This window comes from Physeter macrocephalus, chromosome 20 (assembly GCF_002837175.3).
Source record: "Physeter macrocephalus isolate SW-GA chromosome 20, ASM283717v5, whole genome shotgun sequence".
Lineage (NCBI taxonomy): Eukaryota > Metazoa > Chordata > Mammalia > Artiodactyla > Physeteridae > Physeter > Physeter macrocephalus.
In genome coordinates this window covers 59,517,890-59,525,427 of record NC_041233.1, presented here as the reverse complement: position 1 = coordinate 59,525,427, position 7,538 = coordinate 59,517,890, and positions in this window count along the sequence as shown.

The window sequence follows — 7,538 nt, the reverse complement described above, 5'->3', positions numbered from 1 at the left end:
CGTGGATGGACCTAGAGACTGTCATACAGAGTGAAGTAAGTCAGAAAGAGAAAAACAAATATTGTATATTAACGCATATATGTGGAATCTGAAAAAATTGGTATAGACGATCTTATTTACAAAGCAGAAATAGAGACACAGAGGTAGAGAACAAACGTATGGATACCAAGGGGGAAGTGGGGGGTGGGATGAATTGGGAGATTGGGACTGACATATATACACTACTGATATTATGTATAAAATAGATAACTAATGAGAAACTACTGTATAGCACAAGGAACTCTGCTCAATGCTCTGTGGTGACATAGATGGGAAGGAGGTCCAAGAAAGAGGAGATATATATATATATATATATATATATATATATATATGTATATGTATAGCTGATTCACTTTGCTGTACAGTAGAAATTAACACAACATTGTAAAGCAACTATACTCCAATAAAATTTTTTTTAAAAAATGATGAGTAGTCTCTAAGGGCTGGAAATGGGGGTGGACTACAGTGGAGCACAAGGGATTTGGGGGTGTGAAGGAACTGTTCTGTATCTTGAATGTGGTGGTGGTTACACACCTATATGCATTTGTCAAAACTCATAGGACACTAAAAAAGGGAATTTTACTGAATTTAAGTTAATCTGATTTACATCTGATTCTGGCAGATGGCAAAAAAAAAAGAAAAAAAAAAACCATGTCCTCCAAAACACAAGTTGGGAACCACTGGTGTAACAGTAATTCAAAAACTTTCAAATGCATGTTATAATCAGTGGAATAAGTCAATAAGTATGTCAGGCAATGAGGCCTGATTTTCAGTGTGAGTCTATGTATGAGAGATAATACCCGTGAGGAAAATAGTGGTAATCACCAACCAGATAATAGGGTTCGGTCTTCATCTTAATGAAGATAGTCCTTGTGTGGACATGTTTTGTGAGAGCCAAGCCCATCTTCTGAATCATGGCTTACAGTACAAAATAATTCTCATCACCTGATACAGACCTTGTAGATCTTTGGGCTAAAAGCCAATAAAACCCAGTAATAAATCCCACTGTCAGGTGGTTTTCTGCTGTTTTGTTAAATTGCTTTTCCTTGCTTCCCAATAAGGATCAAGCCTAATACAAATTTTAAACAACTGGCCTACTTATATTCAAACACTGGAACACATCTTTGTCTATGAGCAGCATTGAGCTTTTCATCTCCTTGATGCTTCTGGCATACCTCCCATGTCATTTCTGAGCAAATAAAGTGCAAATATCTTGGCTTCCTCAGTTCTTAGAGAGGCTTAACACCACCAAGGTGGGCAGGTCAACAATGCCAAATATAAGACTAGAAATTGCTTCCCTCTCAGACAAGAGGATTTTCGTTTCTTCCATGATTTCGGGAAGCTTTTGGAATACCGGCATGTTTTTCTCTGATTATGAAAGGGTAGCATCTGCTAAGGCCAGCACTTCACATATTTGGTCCATTGCTGTCTTTTGATAAAACTAATCTATTAATGTTGAATTATCAGAAACAAGCTACAGATAATTTAGTAGGGCATGTGTTAGATGTAACACATGGTTGTTTTTCACTAATTAAAGTATTACCTACTGGTGATAAATTCTAATATCCTATTATCTTAATATCTAAATTCTTCAAGACAGAAAAGTAAATCATTTTTTTAAACCTCCCATTCGTAATGTGTTAGGTCATGAACACGGAACAAAATGGGGATGGGGAAGAACCCAAACCAAAAGGAGTAAATTTTTTTTTTTTTTTTTTAATCCTCCATTGAACTGTAAGCTCTACCAGGTGGACTTCAGAGGAAGGTAACTTGGCGGGGAAGGAGAGGGAAGGTGCTGTGGTCAGTGGTTGGTTTGGAAAACTCTAAGCATCATCCTAGGCACTGTCCTCTCTCTCATCCAACAGCAATCACTAGGTGCCTTGTCTTGTCCCAGCCTCACTGATACTGCCCCTGCCCCCGGGTTCCTTTCCTTTTTCATCTTTGCCTTGCTAAACTTTAGGCCCTTATTACCTTTCACCTAAACTATAGCTGCCATAGTGTTCTGATCAGCCCCTCTATCTCATCTCTATCTTTTCTGGACCACTCTACATTGTCACCAAATTCATCTTTGTTCGGCCCAGTTCTCATCATTTCATATTTGACTTCCCACAACTCCCCTTCACCCACGGAACAAAGCAGAACTTCCTCGGACTGGCATTTCAGATTCCCCATGATCTGACTGGCACACTCTATACTTCCAACCTCTCCCCAGTTACTCTTTTTTTTACAATATGTTTCACCATCCTCCACGCGAGCTCTACTCTCTCCTGTGTTTGTGCCTCTCATGCTGGAGTCTGTGCTTGAAATTCCAGCTCCGCCTTCGGCTTCTTAGTACTGTTCATCCTTTGAAGTCCAGCTCAAACGACACCTCTTTCATGAAGCATTGGCCGACGCCCCCAGCTGGAAGTGAATTTCCGTAGTTCTTCATTCTCTTATGGTTTACAGTCTTCCTTGTATTGTAATTATTTGTATGTGTGGTGAATATAGCCATATATCTTTTCTTTACATTGTCAATTCCTTGAGGGCAGGTTTTACAGCTCATCCTCATGTTGTATCTTTACACCCAATGCCTTGATCATGGTAGATCCTCAATAGGTGTTTCTTTAGTCATTCAGCAAATATATGTGAGTTTTGAAAGGATAAATGAATGAATAGATTTGAAATTGGAAGAAAGGAAACCAGGGGGCTTTGTTATTATAATAAAGGCAGCAAGGAACACAGTTTGGGTACAAGTCAAGAACAGTGATAGACAAGAAAAGCAGATGGGGACATTAAGCTGACATGTGAAGGGCAGGAACTGGTACTATTTTTTTGCTGCATCTTTCCAAAAGCCAAATCTTTCCATAGACTGTGACATATGCTGCTGTCATAATTGTTTACAGGGAAGTTTTATTATCCAGAAGCACCTGCTAACCAAAGAGAAGGTATGTGGAAATACGGTCCTCTAGCCTTAGAAAAGTAGTCACAAACAGAAAAAAATAATTATTGTATCATTTTTATTGTAATGTGTAAGAATTCTTTTTTTTTAATCAGTGGATTTACTGTCCACAAAAGAGCTAAATCAATGATTGTAGATACTGAAATTATCTCACTAAATAGAAAATTTTCTTCTCTCACCTCAGCAAACTTCACTTCATATTGCTTCTTAGGAATGCAAGGCAAATGTGTCCCAAAGCTTCAGGATCCCCAGATGAAAGTATCATAAAAACACCATATCACACCATATCACCATATCACATATCATGTGATACTGTTTTATGAGAGGAGGGTCACAGAATAGGTAGAAATCCATCTATAGGGTTCACTCCTTTAAACCAAACAGAGAAATCAACATTCATGAAGATTGATGAGGTAGAGACTAGCCATTTGACACAAACGCTCACCCTGATCACCAAAAAAGTGGATTTACACATCACTTTTCAGAAACTCATCAGCCATGTAAAACGAGGGCCACCTTTACTCTTGTCACTCAGCCAGGGATGAGAGTCTAGACACCAGGTGCCAATCTGGGCTACATGTAAACAGACATTTTTTTCTCCCCAACCTATTTAAAAGTCAGTAGATAATTTGGGCAGGGTGAATATTTTTCTAGTTACCTCTTAAGGAAATTTTCTTTCTGATGCATCAAAAATTGATTAAATATGACTCATCAACACAACTCCAAATGGAGCAGGGAACAAGAAACACCTTTCCGGTGTCTTAGTCACTGCTATCTCCTATATCTTCTTCTTCATTTTAGCAAGAATTTTGTTGTTTCTTGGTTTAATTTAAAACATTTAGAAGACAATTCTCCCGGTACCAAGCATATTGTAGGAGCTTATTATATGAATGTTGGGTGAACATAAGGTTTCTTTCACTCCATGTACCAAGATAATGTCTTATTGTAAATGATTTTGCTAAGCACAATAAACTATGAGGCTTGAGTAACTAGAATATAAGCACTTGAATTCTTTTAATTTTCTTCTCCCCCAAAGTGCCTACTACAGGACTCTAAACAGTACTCACATATGCACGCATATGAACACGTGGGAACATGCACGCACATCTCACACACACACACACTCACACACATACATACATACATACACACAGGCTTAGTAGCTATTGAGTTAGCTTAGAGGATCCTGGATGAATTACATTGGGGTTTATCTATTTCAGATCTGACTTTTCCATTGTCCCTGGAGAATACCACTACTATTACAAGAACCTAAGGGAAGGAAAAACCAGCCATGCTGATTCCCATGGTTGCTTAGCATGTTTGGTTTTATATAGTAGTTATAGTTGAATAATAGATTCTATGGATGCCGAGTCCTAGTAGACAGATTTGTATCTTAAGTCATCAATAAATTACACCAACACCATAATGCTATAGACCAAAACTTATCCCCACCGTTCCAATGGTTTTAGTTCTTATTTAAGTTGTCATTTGCCCTCAGCCTGATGTGTTTTGATACTATTTTCTTTCAATGCAAAGCTATGGGCGTACTTATAGTTTAATAATACACAAGGCAGTGGGAAACAAGGGTTCAAAAGTCAAGTGGGTTATAGGCTCTGCCACTGTATAAAAACCTCCCTGTCCTCCTCCTGTTTTTCATTACTCTCACACCACTACCACACTCAACACTTCTGACACCAGATGTGGGGTTTTTTCCCCACACCAGCCAATTGTGCTACACCAGTCAGGTATCCAAGAATTCAATCAATACTGACACTCTACCTGGAGATAGCATCAGATCCCACAGGTTAAGGGCTCAGTCCCACAAGACTGTTCCCCAACTTCAGGTGCCCATGGCAAGTAGTAGGTCCCCAGGTTACCTACAACTTCTGTTCAACTTGGCCACAAATTGGAGGTTTCCATTACCCTCTCCCCCGTGCATTTGATTATTTGCTAGAATAGCTTACAGAACTCAGGGAAGCACTTATTTACATTTACCAGTTTATTAAAAGATATAATAAAGGATACAGATGAGCAGCCAGCCAGGTAAAGAGATGCATAGGGCAAGGTCTGGGAGGGTCCCAAGAGCAGGAGCTTCTGTCCCTGTGAAGTTGGGGGTGTGTCACTCTCCCAGTGTGTGGCTATGTTCACCAACCTGGAAGCTCACTGAATCCCATACTATTGGGGTTTTATGGCGGCTTCATCATGTAGGCATGATCAATCATTGACTCCATTTCCAGCTCCTTACCTATTTCTGGGGCCATATTAGGTGTAAGATCTTTGGCCTGGTGACTCAGCCTCTCTGAATTTCACTCTTCTCAGCTATAAAATAAAGATAATAATAGTATACACTTATTAGAGTTACTGTAACGGTTAAATAAGATGAAGTATGTAAAATATCTGGCACATAATAGACCTTAAAAAAGATTAGTTCCAGTCTCTCTTCTTTCTTAATAATACAAACACTCAAGAGAGTGCCTGTATAGAGTTAATCCTTAATGTCAATTTAAAGACATCTGTCGGGGACTTCCCTGGTAGCGCAGTTGTTAAGAATCTGTCTGCCAATGCAGAGGACACGGGTTCGAGCCCTGGTCTCGGAAGATCCCACCTGCTGCAGAGCGACTAAGCCCGTGTGCCACAACTACTGAAGCCTGCGAGCCTAGAGCCCGTGCTCCGCAACAAGAGAAGCCACCGCAGTGAGAAGCCCTCACACCGCAACTAGAGAAAGCCCCTGTGCTGCATCAAAGACACAACACAGCCAAAAATAAATAAATACATACAAAGACATTTGTCAAGGACCAAAAAATGCCTCCCTACCACAGCTCTTGAGGTCTTGTGTGATCTAGCCCCTGCCTATCTCTCCAACTTCTCTTTCACTGCCACCCTCTCTTCCATTGGTGTACTTAAATACATTGGCCTCATCACTCTTCCTTTATAATAGTTATCACATTCTTTATTGTACATTGGTACACACTTGCTTGTTATGTAGATAATTTGTTATGAATTGTCTCTCCTGAAAATTCAGATGTTGAAACCTAGCCCCTAATACCTGAGAATGTGATAGTATTTGGAGATATGGCCTTATAAGAAGCAATTAAGTTTAAATGAGGCTGTTAGGTGAGCCCTAATCCAATCTGACTGGTGTGTGTCCCTGTTGGAGCCCTAATCCAATCTGACTGGTGTCCCTATAGGAAGAGGAGATAGGACACACAGAGAGACCAGGGATGCACATGCACAGAGAGGGCCATGCAAAGACAGCAAGAAGATAGCCATCTGCGAGCAAAGGAGAGAGAGGCCTCAGGATAAGCCAAACCTGCCAATACCTTGATCTTGGACTTCTAGCCTCCAGAATTGTGAGACAATTAATGTGTTGTTTAAGCTGTTAAAAAACAAAACAAAATTACACTGAGTAAATTTGTATATCTAATTGGTTTTATTCAATGATGAATCCGGCAACATCCTATCCAGTAAATAGAAAGTTTCTCCTGGGGGTTGTACAAAATGGAAGATTTTTATAGGTAGAAGGAAGGTGGGGCAAGTATGTTACTAGCTTGGAAAAAAATAAATTGTTCCAGGCGGGGTCATCTCCTATTGGGGGGAAAATGGCCAGGGTCTCATTATGCAGATTACCTCACTAGGGTTGATAAGGAAATTTCAGATTGCATGTTAAAGGTCACGTTCCTGGGAGATGTGGAAACTGCAGTAACTCTTGTTTTGCTGTTGTGGGGGCAGATGACTCCATTTGGGGCCTGTTACATCTTTTTAACAAATCCCCCTTTTGATAAACTCTCAGCCCAACTGAGAGACATGATCTAAATTTAAGGAATTAGCGCCACTCTTGGCTACCACTCCGTAGTTCTTGCAGCTTTGTTGATCCTGAGTGTGGTATCCAGAGGTCATGATATTTTATTTAATCCCTGTGACATTCACGGGTCACAGTCCCAGGTTCATAATCCTCAAACTGGTCATTCTGTCATTTTTTATTTTTTTAAAACATCTTTATTGGAGTATAATTGCTGTACAATGGTGTGTTAGTTTCTGCTGTATAACAAAGTGAATCAGCTATACATATACATATATCCCCATATCTCCTCCCTCTTGCATCTCCCTCCCACCCTCCCTATCCCACCCCTCTAGGTGGTCACAAAGCACTGAGCTGATCTCCCTGTGCTATGCGGCTGCTTCCCACTAGCTATCTTTCACATTTGGTAGTGTATATATGTCCGTGCCACTCTCTCACTTCATCCCAGCTTACCCTTCTCCCTCCCCGTGTCCTCAAGTACATTCTCCACGTCTGTGTCTTTATTCCTGTCTTGCCCCTAGGTTCTTTAGAACCTTTTTTTTTTAGATTCCATATATATGTGTTAGCATACAGTATTTGTTTTTCTCTTTCTGACTTACTTCACTCTGTATGACAGACTCTATGTCCATCCACCTCACTACAAATAACTCAATTTCGTTTCTTTTTCTGGATGAGTAATATTCCATTGTATATATGTGCCACATCTTCTTTATCCATTCATCTGTTGATGGACACTTAGGTTGCTTCCATGTCCTGGCTATT